General features: G+C 35.0%; 1 long non-coding RNA gene across 1 annotated transcript; it reads left to right on the top strand.

Moving 5' to 3' along the window:
• Positions 1-365: 365 nt before the first annotated feature.
• On the top strand, positions 366-2,191 carry LOC135301294 (uncharacterized). Its single transcript, XR_010363035.1, has 4 exons — positions 366-411; positions 491-558; positions 1,008-1,143; positions 1,937-2,191. It is a non-coding gene; the product is annotated as an uncharacterized LOC135301294 (long non-coding RNA).
• The last annotated feature ends 21,065 nt before the right edge of the window (positions 2,192-23,256 follow it).

Here is a 23,256-nt window from a genome sequence, read left to right as displayed (position 1 = left end):
AATTAGCTGAAATAAATTTAGAAATAGAAAGCAATTAAATTTATGGTTTGTGTTTTTAATTTTCAAATGTTTTCCTCATTGTTAATATACTCCTATTGTGTTTGAACAGCAGCAAAACAAATGTCATCATTGCTATGCAATGAGGTTGCATTTAGCTATCTATATGGAAAATAACAACTTTACTCAGACTTCCCTTGCAAAAGAATGAGGATGATTTTATCATGTAAAAGTAGAATTTGAAAAGTAGAAACTTTAAGCCCACGTATATTAAAGAAACAAGTCTGCAACAATGGCTCATTGTGACCAAATCAGTGAACTATAGAGTTGCTGAGGTGGGAAGGCACCCTGAATATCCTCTAGTCTAACCCCTGTGCTCACAGCATGGACAGCTAGAGCAGATTGATAAGGAAGGTATCCAGTGGGATCTTTAATATCGCCAAGACTGGAGACTGATATTTCTGATGTTTAAGTGTAATTTCCTTTTTTTCAGTTTGTGCCTGCTTCCTCACTGGGCACCACAGAGAGGAGGTTGTCTCCATCCATTGAGTTCCCCATCAGGTATTTATATACATGGATAAGAGCTCCTTGAACATTCACTTCTCAGGCTGAACACTGCAAACTCTCTCCACTGTACCTGGTATGTCTGATGCTCCAAGCCCCTTATTGTCTCAACTCAGCATCCATGACTCTTGTACTGGGATGTGTCTTACTGGTGTTGAGTAGAGCAGAAGGGTCTCCTCCCTCAAACAGCTGATGGCACTCTTCCTAATATCTGTCAGGATATTCTTAATATCTGTCAGGATATTCAGGCTATGTCTTTTCCCCAAGGTGACATTGCTGGCTTCTGACTAGCTTGTTGTCCACAGGGATTCCCAGGATCTTTTCTGTAAAGTAGTTTTCTAACTGGTTAGCCTCTACTGTGTGTTTTAATGCACCAGGCTATTCCTACATAGGTGCAGGATGGACTTGGCGTTTTACTTTGCTGACCTCCACGTGTTCCCTGCCAGCCCATCTCTCCAGCCTGCTGAAGCTCCTCTGAGGGGGAGAACATCCATTGGTTGTATCAGCCATTCCTCCCAAGTGTGTACCATCACTCCTGCTCAGAGTGCAGCCTGCCTCATTGTCCAGGTCATGAATGAAGAGGTAAGTCAGTACTTTCCTGGAATGAGTCCCTGGAGTATACCAGCAATGGCTGACCTATCAGGCTGCTCAGAACAGTCCCTGCTGACTGTTTGCAGTCACTCTTGGTGGCTTGGCGGTCAAACCTTTTTAACAGATTTGGAAATAGCTTCCAGGACTACTTGTCCCATCACCTTTCAAGGGATCATGGTCAGGCTGACAACACTGTAGCTCCCTGGGTCTCCTTTCTTGCCCTTTTTTAAGACAGAAGACTTTACATCCTCAGGAACCTCCTTCAACTCCCATGAACTTTCAAAGACAATTGAGTGATGTAGCAATGATATATGCCAGCTCCCTCACCATGGATGCATCCTATCAAGTTAGAAGACACATTCAGACTTTAAAGAAGAAACAACTTTCTGAAAGTGTATACAGCAGTCTCTATTAGAAAGAAAATATGGAAATTAAAACAAAATGCATTTTGAAAGGAGGAATTTTATTCAATCTCAACTATTCTTGCTAAAATAGGAATTACTATAGCGTAATGATTTACAAAAATAATGTTAATTTTTAATATTTAAAATTTATTCATGCCTTATACAGAAACAGGTTGTGTTTATACCACAAAGGCTAAAATTGTTTGGAATTTCAGGTTAGTGTGGAGTGAATCTAGCTTCTTGGTGAGAGGTCTCTGACACTGATATTGCAAGTAGTGTGTGAACTTCTGATAACTTTTCCAATAGAAACTAACACTTGGCTTTTGACCCAGAAGTGCCAAAGTGATTTTGATTTCTTAAAAGAAATTCTTTCTTCACAGACTGTACTGCCATAATTCAGATCACTGGCAGTTTTCAAGTAGGAGCATTTGTACAGGAGTGACTGTTGAAGAGAAGAGACCAAAATGGCAATTGATACTGGTTCGTTCCTTTCAAGTGGAGTGAGAACACATCTGTGAACTCCACATCTGTATCTCTGCCTGCTGCAGGTGTCCTGAACTTCCTGCAGCTACATAGGAGACACAAATTCTTTTATTCCCTGCATGAACCGCTACCTGTTCTGTACCCAAAACAGAATAAACCACCTTGATATTGTTAGATCAATTCTAATCATGTTCTAGTTAATCTACTGTCCTTCCCTGTCATTGCCTGTTGTCAACTTTTAAAATAAAATAAAAGAAAAATAAAAGTTTTAATAGCTTGGGTCACAATGGGTTGAAATATATATGGTTACCATAATTTATATGTATTTGAAATCTTATGAGCACAGTGCATGTGAAGTTTTCCGCTACCATGGATGGCAGGAATCATTAATCTAGCACATAGGATGCTTCACAGCTCTTGGAGAGGACAGGTCTGATTCAACAATACAAAAAGGCTTTGTGGGTTCTTAAGCATTGGTACATGGTCAATTTGTTCTAATGTAAAAGTCAGAAAAAAGAGTATTGTATCTGAATGACTTTACTGGTTTAAAACATTTGAAATAATTACTGCCCCAAATACTTTTCCAAAATTTCTTTCATCCAGCTGACAGTAATTGTCTTTTTCCTTGCAGTACTACAGTCTAAGTAAAAATAACTGCCATTGAACTTGTCAATCTTATGTTAGAGTAAAAGTGGCCTAATACATATAAATATCTTACCAAAAAGGCATTGGTCAGGAGCCAACCCGGTGGAAGCACTATTGGGTTTCTAAAATAAATACATGGATAACCTATGTACCCAACAGCTTGGCTATTTTCTAATGAATTATTTTCTGTGCAATAGTGCTGTCCCTTATCCTAGGTCTAAAGCTATCCCATAGAAATGGCCTTGAGAAAAACTTAATACATGAAGGTATGAACACTGGCATTTTGGCAGCCAACAAATGAAAAAAATATTCTCAATATTTCTCAGTATTTTTGTTCTTACTGAACAAAAAATTAACTGTCACCAAATTACTCAGGTATCCTTTCACTTTGATGCAAAGGGTGTGTCTTGGTTTCTTTTGTTTCTTTCTACCATAGGGATAGATAATAAGTTGTGCTTTCTTTATTTTCTTTCTGCTTAATATCTGAAACCCTTGGCCTGCTTAGGAATTATTTTTCTTCAGCACCCCAAGGAAAGAATCCGCTAGCTGCCAAGATCTCTTTAAGTAATATACACCTTTAGAAAACAATGGCAATGCTTTCTAAAATTATTTATGCTAGGAATATGACAATAGCCACTCTGGTAATACTCACCTACAGGTAAGAACAGCAGCAAATAGCCACAATGCTGAAAATCTGATGACAGACATGAACCCTCAGCAGTTCATTGATAGTGAAAACACACTAGTCTAGCTGAGAAAACAATGCTGTACACTTCTACATATCAGTTTAAAAAATGGGCATTGCCTCTACACTCAATGTGTTGTGGTTTGTTTGCATAATAATTATTCTGATCTCATAAAGTACATGCAATTTTCATTTATTTGTAACAGATCACCTTATATTCCATGACAATTGCTTTTGAGTTACTGTTCTCTGCTGAATGCCATCTCATTTATGACACAGTATCACCTTATTAGAATGCACCTAGGAAAGTGTCACCATGGCCGGGGCACTTCTGAAATAGTTGAGACAAATTAATATTGTCAAACCCAAGAGAGAGATTATAAATTCCCTTTTAAACTGTCTTTGTGTCTTTCAAGGACAATTTACCCCCTGCAGATTCAGCTGATGTTTTAAGTATCTCACACTGACATCCTTTAAATGTTTTAAATTGTTTTTAAAGACACATTTTTTGCATACTATTTATATATAAAAGAAAATATAATATTACTGCAAGTTTAAATTTGTTACATATAATAAATACAGATGTAAACAGCATTGTCAGGGGAAGACAATAATTTTTAAAGTAATTTTGAATTATAATAATTATATTCAGCTGATACATCTAGAGAGCAGGAATCACTTGAATTAGTCAGCATTCAGGTTCAGTTTCATTGCCAATAATTTATTTAGAAAGTAGGACACCTATAATATTGACTATTTATTTCCTTTCAGACTTAAGCATATTCCACTCTAAATATTTCCTTACTTCAAGTTCAATTCAGCTTTAGTGATTCTTGTATAAGAAATTCATCATGGACATAATCTGTAATGTCCAAAACATCTCCTGCAGTGACACTGCTCCCAAAATTTCAATCTCTTTACATCAGACAGGTGCAAACTCAAATGATTTGAACATTTTTGCAACATACTTTTTCAGCTCCTCAAAGTGAGTGCTCTGCAGATTAGATCAACAAGGTCACCATTCACACGCCCCAACCTTATTCAATGAACTCAACAGATGTTCTGGCTCCTTTCTCACAGATAAAACTCCACTCGTGTTTTCCTACCAAGCTTGCTGTAAGTTTCCCTCTTCCCCACTGCCCTTGTAGATGGGGCACCTGCTCAGTGCTCCATGCTACTGATTGGGAAGTTTACTTCCACAGAATTATTCCATTGTTTCCAACCCTGTGAAAACTGACCAAGAAAAATGTGATCATTTACAAACAGATTAGACTTATAAAGATCCAGATCATTAATGAGAATGTTGTATTTGTCTTCTGGATTTTTGTCCTTCAGGGTGAAATTTGATCACACAACTAAAATTTATTTCACAATAGTAAGATTGTGATGTTTATCTTTTTTATAGATAAAATTTACATATGATTAAAGAATTTTAAGAACTGGGGCTTGAAAAAACACTAAATATTGAAAGACTTACTATAACTGTTTCAGGCCAAGTATCTGGAGCACATCAAAACATTACATAGAAATATGACAACTCAGTAGAAATTCTTCTGAGGAAAAAATTAAGTTCTTCAATATTTTTTATCATTAAAAAACCTACTCTCTGTATTTAGTATATCATTAATGAATATTTTAAAATTTTAAAACAAATACTTCTACTAATCAAAATGAATTATTTTAAAAATATTTAGCAGAGAAATTTCAAATATTTATCTGGGTATACAAATTTATGCTCATTTGAGCAATCATTATACTTGAAAATACTAATAGATATTAAACTCTAGATCTTGAGAGAACTACACTATGAGAGTATTTGGCAACATTTCTTTTTCCTTTTCTTCTGAAAGAAATTTGACATCATTTACAGGGTTTAAAGCAAGATTCAAGCAAGGAAGTAGGCTAGAAACCTTACCTGAAATAAGGTAGTCAGACTTATTCTGATTACGACTGGTACAGGTACCATATTCAATCTTACCCAAATGCTGGCCTCCATCCAATATTGCATCTCTCTTACACCCACATGTAATTTCAGTGCAGACTTAGAGGTTCAGAAGCTGAGCAGAAGAAGAATGCTTTGACTTATAACAGACCATTAAAAGTTGCATCAGGAGAGATCACAAAGTCTAGGTATAGTGAAACTTCTTCTTAGAGCGCTATTCTGAGTATTTCAAATAATATTGATTTGTTTGGATCGCATGTTCAACTACAGTTATAGGTCCTAGTCATCACCATGCTCCCATTTTATTTATATTCATACTCTCATTTACATGTCCCTTTGATTTTTTAAGTTTGTCAGCCTCTTAGTCCTTAATTATTTGAAATGTGAAACAACAATTTTAGAAATATGCACCATTGCCACTATTTAAAAACATTTTTGATTAGTGTTTTCCTTCGCCTCAAAGACTTTCAGCTAATTTTAGTGCCACCCTAATCTTGAAGTAGAGCAGCTCTAATGTACCTTGGATTATTGTCTTTAAATACAAAGTTAAACATACTGACAAGCTCACTCAAAAGAAATCTTTAAACTCCAGAATATTTCTTCTGTAGAGCAGAATTCATTACTTAAATACAAGTTGTATTAAAGTCATTGTTTATTTAGAAACACTGACATTTTTATAACTGGTTTTAAAAACAATATGGTATAAAGAAGCAAAGTTAAATATTTTAAAAGCCTTGGGCTCTCAAGAATTTTGTACTTCCCAAAAGTCCATTGCTGATATATAAACTTTTTTTGTTGTGCAAGGTGCTTATCACTGGGGGAAAGGTGGGCTTGCAGATGGGGCAGGTGGGGGAATAGAAAGGCAAAGTACAATAATATTTTGAAAATAGCTGTTCCTTGCTTTTTTTTCTCCATCCAAAATTTACTATCTGCAATAAACCTATATATTCTATGACTTCATGGCATTATTTTTTCTGATGAAAATATCTACTGTACTAAATGATTCAATATAATATCTAGTCTCTCACACTAAGCAACTCAGGACTGTTATTTTACAATAATAGGTGTTTTCAATTCAATCTTGTGAAGATATTTTTGAAGCCCAGAATGAATTAAGTAAAGCAAGGAAACAAAAGTTAAAAACATTGCTGTTAAACCCATGACTCTTCAGACCAATGAAGCAGACTGCTTCAGGGCTGCAGACTTGTATCCTAGGCAATCTAAAGAGGTGTTTTATAGACAGAAGCAAATTCATTTGTATATTAAAGACAAGTAAAAAATGGCATGCCATTTGCCTGGCTATCAAAAAGAAACAGCTTATTTTTTTTGTCAAACCAATAAGATACATAGGAAATGGAAGAACTTTCCTAAGAGTCTATTTACACAAGAATCAAGAAACAGTGGTTTCCTTTTTAGATGAAATAATGTGGTGCACTATAAATTTAGTATGATATTTAAGAAATCATTGGTGCTACATTCTCTTTTTCTCACCCACCTATTCTGTAAAGATAATTTTAAGTGGATTTCAGTTTCATACTGCTGAAAAAAATTAACACATGCTCTGTTAGAGTGAAATTGTTTAGAATCATTCTAAGTCAAATAAACTTGGATTGGGAACTCAATCTTTTTTCCTTAAATATAAGGAAGTTTTCTGCCTAGGTTTTCACATCTGTGTTACTTTCTTGGAGAGATCAAAAATGAAAGACAGGTTTGACATGAGGACAATAACTGAAGAATCACCAGGGTGAATGATGAGTACCTGATCTTTTACAGGCTCTATGAGCTTGTGCAAATCTTTTATGACCAAGCCAGGAAAACAAATTTTATTTTGAATTGAAAGGAGGGATTCATAGCCCTCTGTCAAGTTCACAAAATCAAGCATACTGACTAAAGGATTAAGATAATTTAGAGTGTTGAGAAAAGGGGAATAAATAATTTACTTCCCTACAGTTTAAGTACCCACCAACCTTCAAGACTGTACTTCTAAGCACAAATTTGTAATTAAATTCCTCTCAGCCCAGGGAGACCCCTGCTAAATGTTTCATCCCTCCATGGAGATGGGAAGCCATATCTCCTAGAGGAGTCATTTAATCATCAGGTAGATGAGATGATCGACCAGTTCAATCTGCCTGCTTGGTATTTCACTTTGCCTAAGAAAATATGTATCTTCCAAACAGATTGATGTAATTGCACTTTCTAGAGCACTCATTCTTGAGGAGAGAATCAGGGCTTTGGCTCCTTCTTTCACTAATATTTTATTAATTTGTTTATTAATTTTTATTAATTTGTGTTGGAAAGGAAAATCCATGCTTGTCTTCACCTCTGCAAACTGACTAGTTTACACCTCTGTAAACTCATCAGTTATATAATCACTTTCTTATGGTCTTTAACTGAGTCAATATTTAACTACACTGTGTAAGTGGAATGACTTCAAAAGAAAAACCAAAATGGGAACTCCCAAATTTCTATCACACTAGCAGCTACAAGTTCTTACTGTTTTGCATTTCTCAATGAAATATCAAAAATCACAGAATGAGAATGGAAAAAAAAATATATTCTGTACCCTGAAAACATTGTTTACTTGTTACACAAGTTCAGCTGAAAGACTAAGGCACCTTTCTCAGATGTTTAATTTTGTTCTCTCTGTGACCTAATCTGCAAAATGGTCTTGGTGGATGTTTTGCTTAAGCTCTGCAGACAAGGTGTGCTTGTCAAAGTACTCAAAGCAGACATGTCTGAAACAGATTTAGAAGTAACCAAAATGTCTCTATGCACCTAAAGAAATTTATGGTTGGAAATTTACATCCCCATAGACTTCAGTTACTTAAGCCTTATCATGATGTTTTGGCATACAATTAGGAACTGAAATGCCTGAAGTTATAGAGTTATATGATCCAGTAATATTTTTATTTATAAAGTGCTTCAATTCGAAGGAGTCTACAAAAAGCACAGAGCAGAATTTCTCCAGTGTACAAGTATTGTGTAAACAAATGTTTTAAATCTCACAAAATTTGAGGATCAGCTATGAGGCAGTGGAGTAAAATGCCAGCTCATATAGATAATTGATAAAAGACATCTGCTACTATGATACAGCAGAAATTATTCTATAGCATTACAAAATATTTTCTTTGCCAGCAAAAATATCCTGCAATGACAACACCTTAATAAGAATAGCTAAGCCTTATTTCTTCATATTCATGAGCTCTGCAGACATAAACTAATATATAATCAACATCTTATTATAAAGTGAGTGTATAGGAAATGGGATGAAGTTTGGAAATAGAGATTTTCCTTTTTGAAATGACTCAGTAATTAATGCTTCATTTCAGTGTAATATGAAAATATTTCCAGGGTGGTAGAATGCATAAATCTAGAGCAGACCCTGGGTCTCACAAAAAACAAGTATATTCAGTTTGTTCTAAACAACAACAACAACAACAAGGAAAATGATGCAGCATATCCACATTAGTCAAGGGCACACTGACAAGAATATAATACTAGAAATTCAAAATTAGGAAGTAATGGGGTAGCCCTATGGCCAAGAGGAGGCTTGTCAGAGAGTAGAGATGAGCATGGGAGTTCTGCTATGAGTCTCAGCTACACCAAAAATTGGCACATTTGTTTGCTCAGCTTTTCAACTGAGCCTTAAAAATTATGAAAAAAAAACTTGACCAGATGTAGGATGTTGATCATAACTGCCCTCAGTGCTGATTTCTTGCAATACCATGAATACTAACAATAGCTAAAAAAAAATGAGCAATATTTTTGAACAAAAAGAGCTTTTTGCTTAATGTTTCACCATCTTCATTAGAACAGATTTATCCTAACTGTAGAGAAAGTATCACAACATTGGTAGACCCAAAGGCATAAAAGACAAAGTTAATCTTTACTGAACAGAAGCCTCACTGTGAAAATTTATATTAGAAAGTCACTTCATCAACTTCTGATTAATAATTAATTAGCAGCATGGGCTCATTCAAATTTTTCCTTCTAATATTTTTACCCTTTTAATTTCTCCACCAAAAATGCAATTCATTAAAAAATGCTGTCAAAGGTGACTAATGCAATTGAAGAAACACCTCTTAAATGTAAAATTCTTGTTCAGAAAAAGATGACGTTTCATATCCACAAACTATTGACTAATAATGAACAAAAAAATACTAATAATTATAATCCTAAAACAATACTTGACCATCCACTTGTGTTTCTTGGAGGCAAAAAATGTGAGAAATAGTTTTTCAGAGCTGAGTAATTTTTTAATATACAAGATCATCTGTTGTTATATAAATTGAATTCTTGATAGGAGTAGGAAGAAACTAAGAATAAGAAAATTTTGTCTGAAGATTGAGATAAATTCCTAAACACTGAAATCTATTATACTGTGCAGTTATTTCCAGGAGCACACTATTTTCATATTTATTTTGCTCTCACTCTCCCACAAGTCATGCTGATTTCAAGATTAAATCACTTTGTGGAGTTTGAAATTAAACCCAGATGTTTGGAAAAGAAAACAACATATATTAGAAATTAACATCTCTGTGGTTTCTTCTGTTTACTGTCCGTCCCCCCCCCCCCCACTTTTCTACAGCACCCACTTTCAAGAAATTCTAAAGCTCTGAAGCTCTGAATAATAAGTATGCCTGCCTGGTGTGGGAAAAAATAAATTACTTTTTTTTTTAGCTCCATTTGCAAAATATTCTTCCAGGTGTTATATTATTGTCTGATATAAGACGACAACACATTTTAACAGTCATTTCAAACCAAATTTTGACATAAGAGATTTCTCTATATTTTCTACTGTGTCACTTAATTAATTATTTTTTAAAAAAAATCTTAACCATGCTTGGGAAAGAAAGAGCTCACATAATAACATTGCAATACCAGCTCTTCACATATAATTTCCCTGATAGTTTGAACTGGTGACAGAGAGCCTTTCATGATTCCAAAAATCATCTTTCTTGAACCAATTAAAAAGAAGAGATATCAGAAAAAATTGTCTTATTTAGGGAAGGAAACTTCACCAATGATCAGTGGTGATTTGTTGGATTTGTTGCCCAAATGAGGCAATGGAATACAGATATTGTATGTACCTGTAACTGGACTTATAAGAAAAGCTGCACTAAATTTCTTATTGTTTTGCACTTGGTCAACCCTTATCCTGGCAGATGGTGATGAGCAAGCAAATTTGGAAGCATCTTAGTCATTATAAGGAATAGCAATCTTATTGGTTAATGTCATACAGAGCAGTGTGTGACCAGTCATAACTCCTTACAGCCATCTGTTCTTTCTGGGTATGAGTAGACTGTTTTGGTATGGACTATGTTTTTTAATGTACCAAATATTTTATTGTGTCCAGCCACCATGAGGGTATATACATCTATACACCAAATGGGTATGGATAGGACATAATGATGATTTTTAGTAAGTATGATTTGTTCATATTTATTCTTCACAGATTCTTCAGAGGAAAACTAGACATTTTAAATTCATGGATGTACTGGTAATAAAGAAGATTGTACATAAAATGTTTAGGGACCTGAGGATAAGAGTAAAAGCTTTTTATTGAAGGATTCACTACAGATGTAGAATTAGTTATATGATACATTTCCTCCCTTCCCATGCTATTCCTCCACAGCTGAGATTCATAACTTAGAGGTTATATTCCTGCTGTGATTTTTAATACACAATATACTGGTGCTCCTATGTCTTTAAATAAGCATTTGTAGAATGTTTTGAATCTCACAAAGTATGCCCTCACATAGTGGTTAGATGGTCAATGCAGCCTCCAATCATTGGCAGTGGCCAGCAGGACATGCTCAGTGAAGCTCACATAGCAAAGAGTGATCATTTCCCCCCAGAATTTTCTCTGAACCTTCTCTGACCTGCGGCACAGAAAGCCCCTGGGCCAGAAATGAAAGGGACAGTGATTTTAATGATCTCTATCATACCTTCTTTGCAACACCTTCATCTTAGCCTGAGCAATCCTAGTCATTCCTTCCACAGAGGCAGGTTGCCTATCAATAAAATGTGGAGGTCCTACAAGTATATTTTAGCTTCTGATTATTCCTTCCTTTTTTTGTATTTTTGCTTTTAAATCCCTTTCTAAAATTTCTCCTTTTATAATCTGAATTTTTGTTTGAATGCAGAGAAACACACAAGATTTGGATTTGGTTAAAAGAGAGAACCCTCAAACATTTAGTTGTATGCACTATGTTTTGTTCATAATCCTTTCTCTTTGAGACCTAGATTCGGCAAATCCTTGGATTATAGACTATTTATGTAGTTGGTAGTTGGCAACACTCAACAATTATCTCTATAATGTTTTTTGATCTATAAGTCCTTAGATAATCGTGGTATATTACATACTACTTTCTCATGCTAATTGCAAATGCAAATAAAAATTTATCATATATTAATATGATTTTTTCTTATTAGAATCATAGAAGCAACATATATTGGAAAATCATCAGGAATGATTTATCTTCAAAGCTAACTTGTTATTATATGATAATGGTTTTGTTATTTCCAACCCCAATTTAGGATACTATATAATTTATCAAGATAAACATACTCAAAGTACTTCTGGAGAAAGCAGCTGTGGATAATATATTTTATGAATTTTGAAATATTAAATTATCTCAGCCAATCATACATTAAAAGTCTTTTATTATGAGTTGACCCTGTGACTTTTAGGTGACCTATTATTTAATTGTGATTACTTGTGGAATAAAGATTAACAGTCGTAAACCAGTTAATCTCCATTATGTGTACTTTCTAAGAAACTAGTCACAAATTGGGTATGCCAATATGAAATTTCCATTTAAACTAATGCCCACATCCACTGTCCACTCCAGATACAGAAATATAGCTTGAAACCTTATGTAAGCTGCTGAGAGATCCCCTTGTGCCTTCTTAGTGAAAATTAAATGTTCAGCATCATACTCTTCTTCTTTTCCAACACCATGCATATGTTTTAAATATAGTTTGTTAAAATATTAGTCACCTTTTCCACACAGAAATTTTGGTCAACTGTTTAACGTGTCATTAGTTTTCAAAATTTTCAGGCTCCTGCTGAGACTAAAAGTGTGGTGGTGGCCATTTAGAAGAGGATATATACAAGAAAGCCAGATGTAGACAACTGACTAAAGTTTAATACAGAATATATTCTGTTGGCCAAAAGTATCTGGAAAAAGAGAATACTTATAAGTGAGACATCATAGTCAATAAAGTTTTTCTAATGCTGATGTGAATAAGAAGAAGACAGAAATTAGGGGGAAAATACTGTAGGCCTTATTTTTATGCAGAATTAGGTCCATGTCAGTTATAGTAATTTTTTAAAATAATTGGAATATAGCTCTGCCTAACTAAAATCTCTCATTGTGCTATGTCTTCTGACTTGAATCCCATCATCCACCAAAATCATCTTGTAAGATCTTCACTCTGGTTTATGCTAGAGATTTAAATTATATCCTAGATAAGAAGAAATTGATTGTATGAAAAAACACAGTGGACAAATATGGATGCTTTACCTCAAAATGGCCAAAATCTTTAAATTACTTCTTATACCCAATGCATTTACTATAGATATAATTAATATAACGGATGCTAAATATCCCTTGGAATAGTGGGAAATGTTGAACGGTCCTAATTTTCCAAATGCCTGTGAAGCTGAAAGTACAATATTATCTGGAACCTACACCCAGACCTAAGTAGGAAGGTGATGGAAATCACACAGAAACATTCTGGTGGTTATTAATGTTAAAATTATGCTAGGATTAAGCCATACATATACACACACACACAAAACAAAACAAAACAAAGCAAAACAAAAAAGAATGGAAAAAAAGACTCTGCTTGACAAAGAAAGGAATATTTTACAGGTCAGAAAGTAATCAAATAAGATAAGAATTTCCAGAAGCCAAACACAGCTAGATCCAACAAAACAAATTATCCAAGAACAAAGCAGTGTTTATGCATTGGTTGAGATTTTCATTTTCCATACTTTTAAAAGTTATGTGTTTTCAACAAGTAACTGTCATATACAATCTGATAGATTTCAAAGCACAGTGGGAAGCTTCTGCTTTTTTGGGGATTCTGGGACTCTTTTTTCAAGTTTCTTGATGAAATGTTCCTGCCCCTCTACTCTCTGGATTACAAGTGCTTGGGTGGAGATGTCACACAAGAAGAAAAAAGAAATGGCTCAACTTTCAAGAGTAAGGCTTTGCAGGTAGGATTTTGATGTCTGTGAAGAAATTTGTGCATATAAAATGCCCTAAAGGGCACTGTGGTGTGTAGGACTTTGGAAACATTGGCCTATCCTAAGCAGTGCCTGCTATTCCCCTTTCTCCTCTGTTCCAGTCTCCTACACACAGAATTGGTGTGGTGGTGGTGGACATTACTACAGCTTCTGTCTTGGAAGACCTTGTTTTCCAATTCTTTGGAGAATTAATGTAATGACAGAGTAGGGGCTACGAAGAGGTCAGTGGCGAGTGCCTTCACTGTGTCAGAGACCCAGTCCCTGAGGTGCCTAAAGGCTTTTGTTTGAAGTTCTCCCTGTTATTTCCTGTTCAGCTATTTCCATTATGTAATTTGAAAGATAGCATAACATGACATAAAAGATCAAATTCGGAGTGATAGATCACCATGGATTGTTACCTGAAGACCAACAAATGAAATGGTCTTCCATAAAATTGAGTTTATGGAAACAGCACCTCTCAGTATATAAAGAGGTATATATTTAAGAACTTTAAAACCTCAAACTTTTGCATCTTGTCAAACTTCACAAAGTCTGGGGTTGGCTTAAAGCTCCATTTAGCTGCCATGTATTTTTCCCTTTTATTTCCTTTTCCATCATTTTTGATCACCAAGATTTGATGAATTGTTATCGCAAAAACATAAGAACTGGCCACTTGAATCAACTTGCTTTTCTGTCAAGAATGTCTCAGCGGTAGCTTTCATTTCTTCTGTGAAAAATTTCTTTTCAAGTCAAATGGAGAGCATTATTTTATAAAGAAGTACCTTACTGCTTTATAGCTCAATTTTCCAATGCTTCTGGAGAGAGACAGACTTAAGAGTTGAAGGCACTTGGCACCCTGCAGGAGGCACTCCACACAGCAGAGGACTGAATCATTAAATACAGTACTTTTTATAGTGCACGCACAAAAAATATTGAGCTCTGTTTTGTGCATCTGTACAGTGTTGCATTTCCTGGTAGTATTTTTACAAGTACTGTACTTTCCAGATTCTAATTGAGAGTTGATTGTTAATCTGCTTCTGTAAGTATCATAGAAGACCTATATAATTGCAAAATATAATGTTAAATATGGCTACATTAAGGAGTTTCATAATAAGAGAATTTCTTCTTTTATCTCTTGAGGAATGTATTTGAGGTAGATTGAATGTTGTTTATTCATTTATGTGCTTTTCAATTTATCTGTAAAAATTTTTGACTTATGATAATCATTATTATTATTACTTTTATTATTGTTATTATATGGATGAGAGCAAGTAGCAAAGGGAGAAATGGCATGCACTGAGGTCAGCTGCAATTCTGCCATATAGGTAAAATAACATAGCAAAGTGAGGTGATATTAAAGAGTGTGGGGAATGATGTGCGAGCGGGTGGGAAAGTTACATCAAGACCACCTGAGGTGCTAGGACTGAAAATTAGTGAAATCAGAGTTTCAAAGGCTAAAAGCAAAGAGAAGCTTTCTCAGGAAAGCAATTGCAGAAACTCTGCTGGGTGCATAGCACAGTCTTAGGTGGAGCAATAGATAACAGTGGAAGATAAAAGAGGGTAGCCAGAGTCTGTTGAGCAGTGGATCAGAAATCCTCAGCCAAAGAAGCAGTGAGAACCTGGGGAAGGGAGGGTGGGATGATGAAGGCAGGGAAACCCATGGAAAAGCACAGGCAGTTTTCCAGCAATGCTTACCTGCTACCATAAAATCCATTCATGCTTTGATCGACTATTCAGGTCCTCATAAGCATTTTGCCACATTTTTGGTTGCAGCCTCCTTTACATGCCAATTCACCTAACCCAGATGTGCAGCATTGGTGCCTATGGTGCATTGGTGCTTGTACTCTCTGATATGGAAGCTAAATTTGTCAGCTTTAGAACCTAAATTTCTGTATTTTATTTCTATTGTACAGGAAGGGGAAAAAGACTGTCATAAGTGAGAACGTGGTCAAGGAGATCTGAAATGAGTGGAAGAGAAGACACAGAAAATCATGTACTGAAAGAAAAAGAAATAAAAGACGCGAGTAGAATGAAAGACAAGAGAGTATAAAAGTGATTTAATAACCCAGAGAATTCATTTATGCTGCCAAAATACTATCAAAAAGACCACATGGATTTATGTACCAGAAAAGTTACTTCAAATTCAGAATTTTTCTTTAATTAAAGTTATAGGGTATGTTTTCCTTTTCATTTTGAAACAAAAGGCAGAATATTTAAACTATATATAAAAGAGGTATTAAAAATGTATTTTGGGGTACAAAATCTAAATATTTTAATAGAAAATAGGATATCAAAATAGATTAGGAAACTAATGTATTTAAAAACACTGCAGCTTCTCTTAATTTCTTCAAAATATTGCTTTTAAAATATACTCATCTTAGTCCAGTTTTGTTCACATTTCATGTTTCTACTAAGTTGTAACTGCATGGTTTCAAATTTATGTTTCATTTGCAGTAGTTAAAGCTCCCTTCTATTCTGGACACAAGATTTTTTAACATTATGCTTCTTTTATTTTTGAAGATTTCCTTTGATATCACAATATAATACACTGGAGAAGAAAATTTAACAAGTGCTCAGGACCTTATGAGTAGTAAAGCTTACATGATTTGTAAAATATTAAAGAGAGACAGATAGGAAACTTAAGTTTCTCTTTTGTTACTTCTTTTCTTCAGTTTATTGTTCCCTGGGGGAACACGTGAAGATATGACAAAATGCTTGAGACAAAATTAATGTGGCTGAGAAGTGGAGATATTTGTGGGTAAACAGTGCAAGACCACCTATTTTATTACGCCAAATACAATAACAGAATATTCTCAGATTCACCTACCTCAGACCAGGTGTGTGCAGAAGCACCCCTGAATATGTCACACTTGGTAATATGTTTTGGTGAAACTGAGACATCCAGTCAAGAAGTCTGTGGTGCAGAATCTCCATTACAGTGTTTCTTGGGTGCTGACTGTGAAACGGAGATTTTCAAAACATTTTTGGAACTTATAATTATATCATATATTGTTGTTGTGAACTTTTAATGGGCTAGAAGTTGTAGAAAACCATTTCTTATTCAATATATCCCATAAATATCAAGAGAGATTTCATAGCTGAACATACTCTAAAAGTCTTTAAATTTTTACCATCCTAGGTATTTTAATATTTATCAATATGACATCAATTTAGATGTGCAATCCTACATGATACAAAAACACTAGGACCACTTGTTATAATAACCACAAAATACAATTGGAATAGGCTTACCAAATAAACGTGCTTTGGGTGAGCAAAAATCAAAAAGGAGAATCTCCTTGCTTCAGCCCTAATTCTTCATTCTCAGCTCTTTTGGCACTCTGCAAACACTGGAGAAAAACCTTGGGAAGATAATTTAGTCTTCTGCCACTCTTTAATTCTCATTTCTGCTTTTACTGTGATTTAATTGATGAGTGAAGAATCCAGTGTAATAAATTAAACAGAATACCATATTCAAACATATAACCTCTTCTTAAAACAAATGAGGTAATTCAACTGGTTTAATTTATTCCATAAATGTGATATTTTGGCAATATAACTAAATATATTAAACACTGTATTCAATTGGATTGTGCTCCATTAGATAATAAAGTGAATATAGCTCAATAATAATGTCAGTATAAGGACAAATATTGAAAAATGATGAGCTTTTACTTTGCCAGTTTCATGAAGAGGTGAACTTTCATATGACAAAGAACCTAGTTAGTATTAGGCAAAATTGGCTTTTTAAAAATTTTACATTTAGTATCAGGAGGAGGAACATTTAAAGATGTATTTTATATGAGCTTTGCACATTGATTTGAGTTAGACCACAACACGAAAGAATGTCTCAATAATGTCATGTCCCACTGGCGCACATGTAGTGCCATAATCTTGCTGCATCTGTTAATCACCAAAATCCCAATAGCACTAATCTGAGTGCTGTGTGCTTCTTAAAGAATTGCTTTCAGCAGAAAAATTGCTCCTCTCTGTTGTCCTGTGTTTCCAAGTTCCGGTGCTCCAGTTTGACAAATATTTTAAGTTAGCCTTCTAGGTTTATTGTGGAACAGCATGGAGATAACAGGACTCTCAAAGCTGTGGCAATGATCAGCAGGAAATGTCAATGTCCTTACAGTATTGTTTTGCTTTTTCAGACCTTCATGATTTTCTGGAGCCATGCCACCTCTCAGAATCTTGAGTCTGAAATACTGAGGTGAAAGTCTCTTAGAGATAACTTTGCTGGTTTTTTCCATTTCAGTTTTTTCTTTTTATCATGGATAGCAGTGAAGCATATTTTTCCAAACTAACCTTAATGTTTCTTATTTCTGGAAATTAAACTGAAAAAGCTGGAGTCACTTTGCACTTTTTACCCAAAAAATGAAGTTTTTACTTCAGTATTAGAAATTGTCAAAGGTTTGATGATTTTTTCCCCATGTACCTATAAATTACCCATACTTAAAATATGGGTAAGTAAGAGAAGAAGTAACCGATACTTTAAGTACCCTTGTCACTTAAAGGCCTTTATGAACAATACATGTTAATAGAGACTACCTGCATCTTCTCTACAAACAATACAGGGTTGGTTTTGTTTATTTGTTTCTTTTGTTGTGCAGTTCTGTTTTGATTTGTTTTGTTGAGTTGTTTAAATTGGGTTTTTCATGTAAACTGGTAATTCAGAAACATGACAAGGAAATATGTATTGCAGATTAACAATACCATGGCCAAGCACCAGACACATCACCTTAACATGTGAATGCTGGTGCCTACACCTTTTTGTTTCAGTTCCATCATCCCAAATACTTATTTCATTATTCTTTTCCGCTCAATAGATCAGGATATCAAAGACTGAAATTTTGAGCATTTCCCACCAGGCAGAGTTTATTTCTTCTGTTTACTGGTGTCAAGCAGGTTTCAGTCTCATGCTGAGCAGATGCTTTACTAATGTTTTGCTCAGTGTTTAATAAAACATTTATGGAGCACATGAAGGAAATATACTTATATTTCACTGCTGATGATTGAGTAAGTTCTATACCATTTCTCCAATGAATAGTCACGTCCAAACACTTTCAATTATTCATGTTCTAATTTGTAAATATGGCAAAGAGTTCTTATCTGGAAATGTCTGCTAGTCCTGTCGTTCAGGAGAAAAAATTCCTTCCAGGTGCAGCAGATCCATGATAAAAAATTATTCTATTCTTTCAATATGCATGTTCAGTGCCAGCTCCTGGATAATTTAGAAATTAATGCTAATCCATAAACACATATAATTTTTCTTACTTTCATTACAGCTGAAACATTCTGATACTTTGTACACTCTTGTGGCTTGAAATGCATGGGTGGTTTAATCCCAAATAAAATGAAATAATCTTGGGAAAGTGGTACTGTAAATCAGTAATATATGTAACACCTTGCCTCTGCTTTCTAATATAGGGATGAAAGCATTTTGAGAAATTTGAAATTAAAAGATATCAAAACAAAGTCCTGATTTGGCAGAATCCTTGTTTAGGTAGTCCTTACTCATACAAATAGTTAATTTAAATTTTTCTGGATTAGGCAATAATGCATGATGTACATGTTATTACTTTTCAGCTGGATTTTTTTGTTGTGACAGTCAGAATGCTCGATTAGATTCCTAGGCAATACATTAAACATTGTAATTCTATACATAATTAAGATAAATGAGCACTTACCTGATATGCACTATTATATATAGAAGTAAAAAAAAAAAAACACAAGGAAGAAAACATTGCTTCTTAAATCTGAGCTGGCATCTAACTGGAAGGAACTTCAAATCTGCAAGAGAAAGAAAAAAGTATTTAATCAAGGAGAAATACCAGGATTTACACACATGTAGGAACAACCAAGTCCAATAGTGAAATAGAAGTATTATATATCTGGGAAAAAAAACCTGTTAGAGGCAGTCTGGAGATTAAAATGGATCCACACTGATCATGGCTGAACAGCGTTACAGAGTGGTAACCAGGCACAGAGGTACTGTCAATGCGTCAAGCAGCCTTTCTGCTCAAGGCACTAGTGACAGATAAAGCTTCACTAAGAATATTTTGTACAGATTTTGGTGCTGTGCTCTAAGCAGGAAATGAGCCATTGAGAGATCATGGAAAAGATGACAAGAAGCAGCACTGTTCTGCCCTACGTGACAGACTGAAGAAGTTGTAACTTAGAGAGAAGACACTGGTGGCTCCAGTTTCAACTTGTGGAAAAAGCTGTGTGGTAAAAGTGAAAATCCAACTGTATAAGTAAAGGGCTTCATCTGTAGTAAGTGAAATTTATAGCAGACATCTGGAAAACTTTCTGGAGTAGAATATCGTTAAGTGCTAGGAAATGTAGAAACTCATATTTTTAGGAACAACTTGAAAAAACTCTCATCAGGAATGGCTTATGGAGCACTGATCCAGCGTTTGTCTAGAACTAGATAGCTACCTCATTAAATAACTAACTGACTGAAGTCTTCCTGTAACTTTTCTGTGGAAGTAGATATATATTTAAACCACCCATTGGGACTTTTGTAATTTTCATTTTGGCATATGCACAAACGCATAATTAAAATCAAATCCTCTGACTTTTGTATATAACTGTTATTCATGACTTTTTCTCTCTTCAGTTCCAATGTCATATAACATACAGTGTCAGTCCTCTGACACTACCCTTGACTTATGAACCCTCTTCTAGAAGTACAGGTGTTGTTATAATGAGCCTTTCATGTTGCTATTCTCTTTCTATAGAATTTCTGATTGGCAGATGTGAAGATTTTTTTTGAGTTAAAAATTTGAATATAAATTTTTTTGTAGAAAATAGTTAGTTTATAATGCTGGGGTTACCTTGGTGTTTTATGTTTAGTTGCTAGTGTTGTATTTGGTGAATTCTTGTGTTTGTGTGAAACAGAGGTTCTCTCAGGCTCTCAGCCTCCATCATTGAGACAGCTACAGCAGGAGCAAACACTGTTTGGATAGATCTTCCCGTTTTGTCTCAGATGTATAGAAAAATCTTCTTAAGGGATTAAGGGATCATATATAATTTGACCCAGGTATGGAAGCCCAGCATGGAATGTTATCACAGCCATGATCTCTCTAACCAGGAATTCAGTATTTCTTCATTTAAATGTAAAATCTTCCTTGATTTATTCTGACCTTTTGCCTCATTTTTTTCCCTAATACTTTCAGCTGTATCAATTCAGTTCCTGGCACACCCCTCTCTATTCCCACCCCTCCCACCTTCCCCTTCCCCCACTCCCGCCCTAAGTCTGATTTCTGCCACAGCCAAATTAGTTGACTGAAGAGACGTGTTTTCCCAGTTTTGCCATCTAGGATGGGGACAGTTTTGTTTTCCTCAGCTCTTCCTCAGCTCTTCTGTCTCTCATCTCTATTACTGTGGACTCAGAAATCCAGAACTCCTTTGTGATTCCACTGTGTGTTCTGTCTTGAGTCTTGGGCTGGCAGAGCAGTCCATCAGTCCCACTCTTCTTCTTTGCAACAAACTTCTTCCTCAGCAAACATATATTCATGAAGTATAAATACGATATGAGGAATAGGTGTTACTTTCCAAAAAGGACCATATTTATAGAATAAAAGGACCAAGATCTTAGTGCATGCAGCCCAGCAGGTAAGGAGAGGTTGTGCAGCACTTTACATATTCATGGATAGCAGTTCATCACAATGTTGCCATCTAAATTTAGAAATAGCACAGCCTTTACCTGATTTCTTACTTGGCAAGCACCTCTGAAAAGGTCTCATTTTTCCTGGATAATGCCAGTAATACATGGGCATGAGGAATGAAAATAAACTTATCCCTGATATGACTTTTTAAATAACTGTACAGTTCTGAACTTGCATGACTCCAGTGATCTTTCTGGAACAACATCTCACAACTTTGCAAATTCCTCATCACTCCAAGCCAATGTTATTGAACCATATCAGTTTGGGCTTTGAACCCTTGGTCTCAAGCAGCTCAACCTCTGTGGAGAGGGGAAGTTTACATAGAGAAGGGGTTAGGGGAAGATTCTAGGCTCTCACATAGCAAAATAAGATCTTCTATGAATTTGGAATATTTTCAGCCTAGTTCAGTTGGATTGAATACCTCTCACAGGAGTGGACATGTGAAACTGGAGACTCACAATTTGGTTTTAAATTGCCTTTGCAAATCTGTCAGAGGCCTAATTTAAATTCTTTATCCCATACCCTTCCAACCTCTTTCGCCTCCAAGAATTAATGTGATAGGCCTCTGAAAGCAATTTATTAATGATTTAAAAATCTCTAGAAGCCAGAAATTGAAAGGCTGAATTTTTTATCTGTATAGTGAAGAAATCAAGGTAAATAATACACTTTTCTAGAGACAACTGTACATTTACCATAAGATTTATTCAATTTGAAAAGGAAATGCATGTCTTCTAAGTACATTAAAAGTATAGTAGGGAAATATTAGTGTCTTGTTTTTGAACTTTATAGAATGTTTTCTATTTTTGTCTAAAATGCAAAATATTTTTCAAATGTGGTTTTGAATGATGAGGAGGAGCACAGACATGTAATCTGTAACACAATACAATTCTCATTCTCTCAATTCTGGCAAAGTATTGCTACTCTGTATGTGTGTATGCAGGCACATGAATAAATCAATAGCTCAGGTGAAAAGTTTACATTAACAGCAGTTGTGTGACTCACATGGTTAGGAAAATCAGAGGCTGACATAAAAAATGGCAAATATACTGCAGCTTAAAAGGTCACTTCAAAAATTTCTGACAACCTGGAACATTAGAAGGTCAAAAATCAACAGCACATTGTCCTGTTTGGTTAGATTGTGCTACTACACTCTCTCTATGGACTCTTATTTTTTAAAATAATTGCATGCTCTTTTGAATCAGCCAGCCATTCAAAGACCACACTTCCCATTTTATTGAGAAATTAATGAAGTGTAGAGAACAGCTCATTTTATTCCAGTAGTCCTTTTAACATGCAAATAGAGGCATCTTCCAATGAACACACTTCTGTTTGTGCTATTAAAGAGCAGTAGGAGCAATTGATAATTGTCCAGTTTAGAAAATATGTGCCTAAAGCTTGCCTATATTTTCCCCTATATAATAATGAAAGATCTCATTAAACACATATTTTCTAATTTTCCATATATTTCTTGCCTGTGCCTGGACCAGTAAGAGAATCTCTGCTGATTACTGATTTATCAAAATCCCTAGCCTATAATTTATAAATTTCAGCCTCAAACAACTGTGAGATTTTTCTGCTTGCCTTGTTTTGAAACGCCTTAAAATATTTTAGGAGAAAAGGCACTGAACAGTTAAGCTGGGAAAAGTCTTGTGCATCATCTGAGAGAGAAGAAGATACAAAATAAATGCTCCCAGTTCACTGCAACACTATAAAGAAAAAACCTTCTCCCACATAACAGAGATACCTAGAAGGTACATAAGTTGTTCTTGACTATGCTTATAGTAAGGATATCTTGGAATCTATTTTCTCATCCTTATTTTACCAATCTCTCCTATTTCACACAATGCAGACCCTGCACCTCACAGAGACTTCTATAAATGCATTCTACTGTCTCCACAAAGACACTGAGATCCACATTCAGAAAGGTGTCAGCATCAAAAGACCTACAAGTCATCATCTTGGACAAACCTTAAAACAGCTTTTAGCAGCAATGAGCAGTACCTGGGAGTATATTAGTGCAAAATATTGAACTTTTT

Source organism: Passer domesticus, chromosome 5 (assembly GCF_036417665.1).
Source record: "Passer domesticus isolate bPasDom1 chromosome 5, bPasDom1.hap1, whole genome shotgun sequence".
In the NCBI taxonomy this organism is placed as follows: domain Eukaryota; kingdom Metazoa; phylum Chordata; class Aves; order Passeriformes; family Passeridae; genus Passer; species Passer domesticus.
Note: the sequence above shows the minus strand (reverse complement) of the source record. Positions and strands in the feature narration are given on the sequence as shown.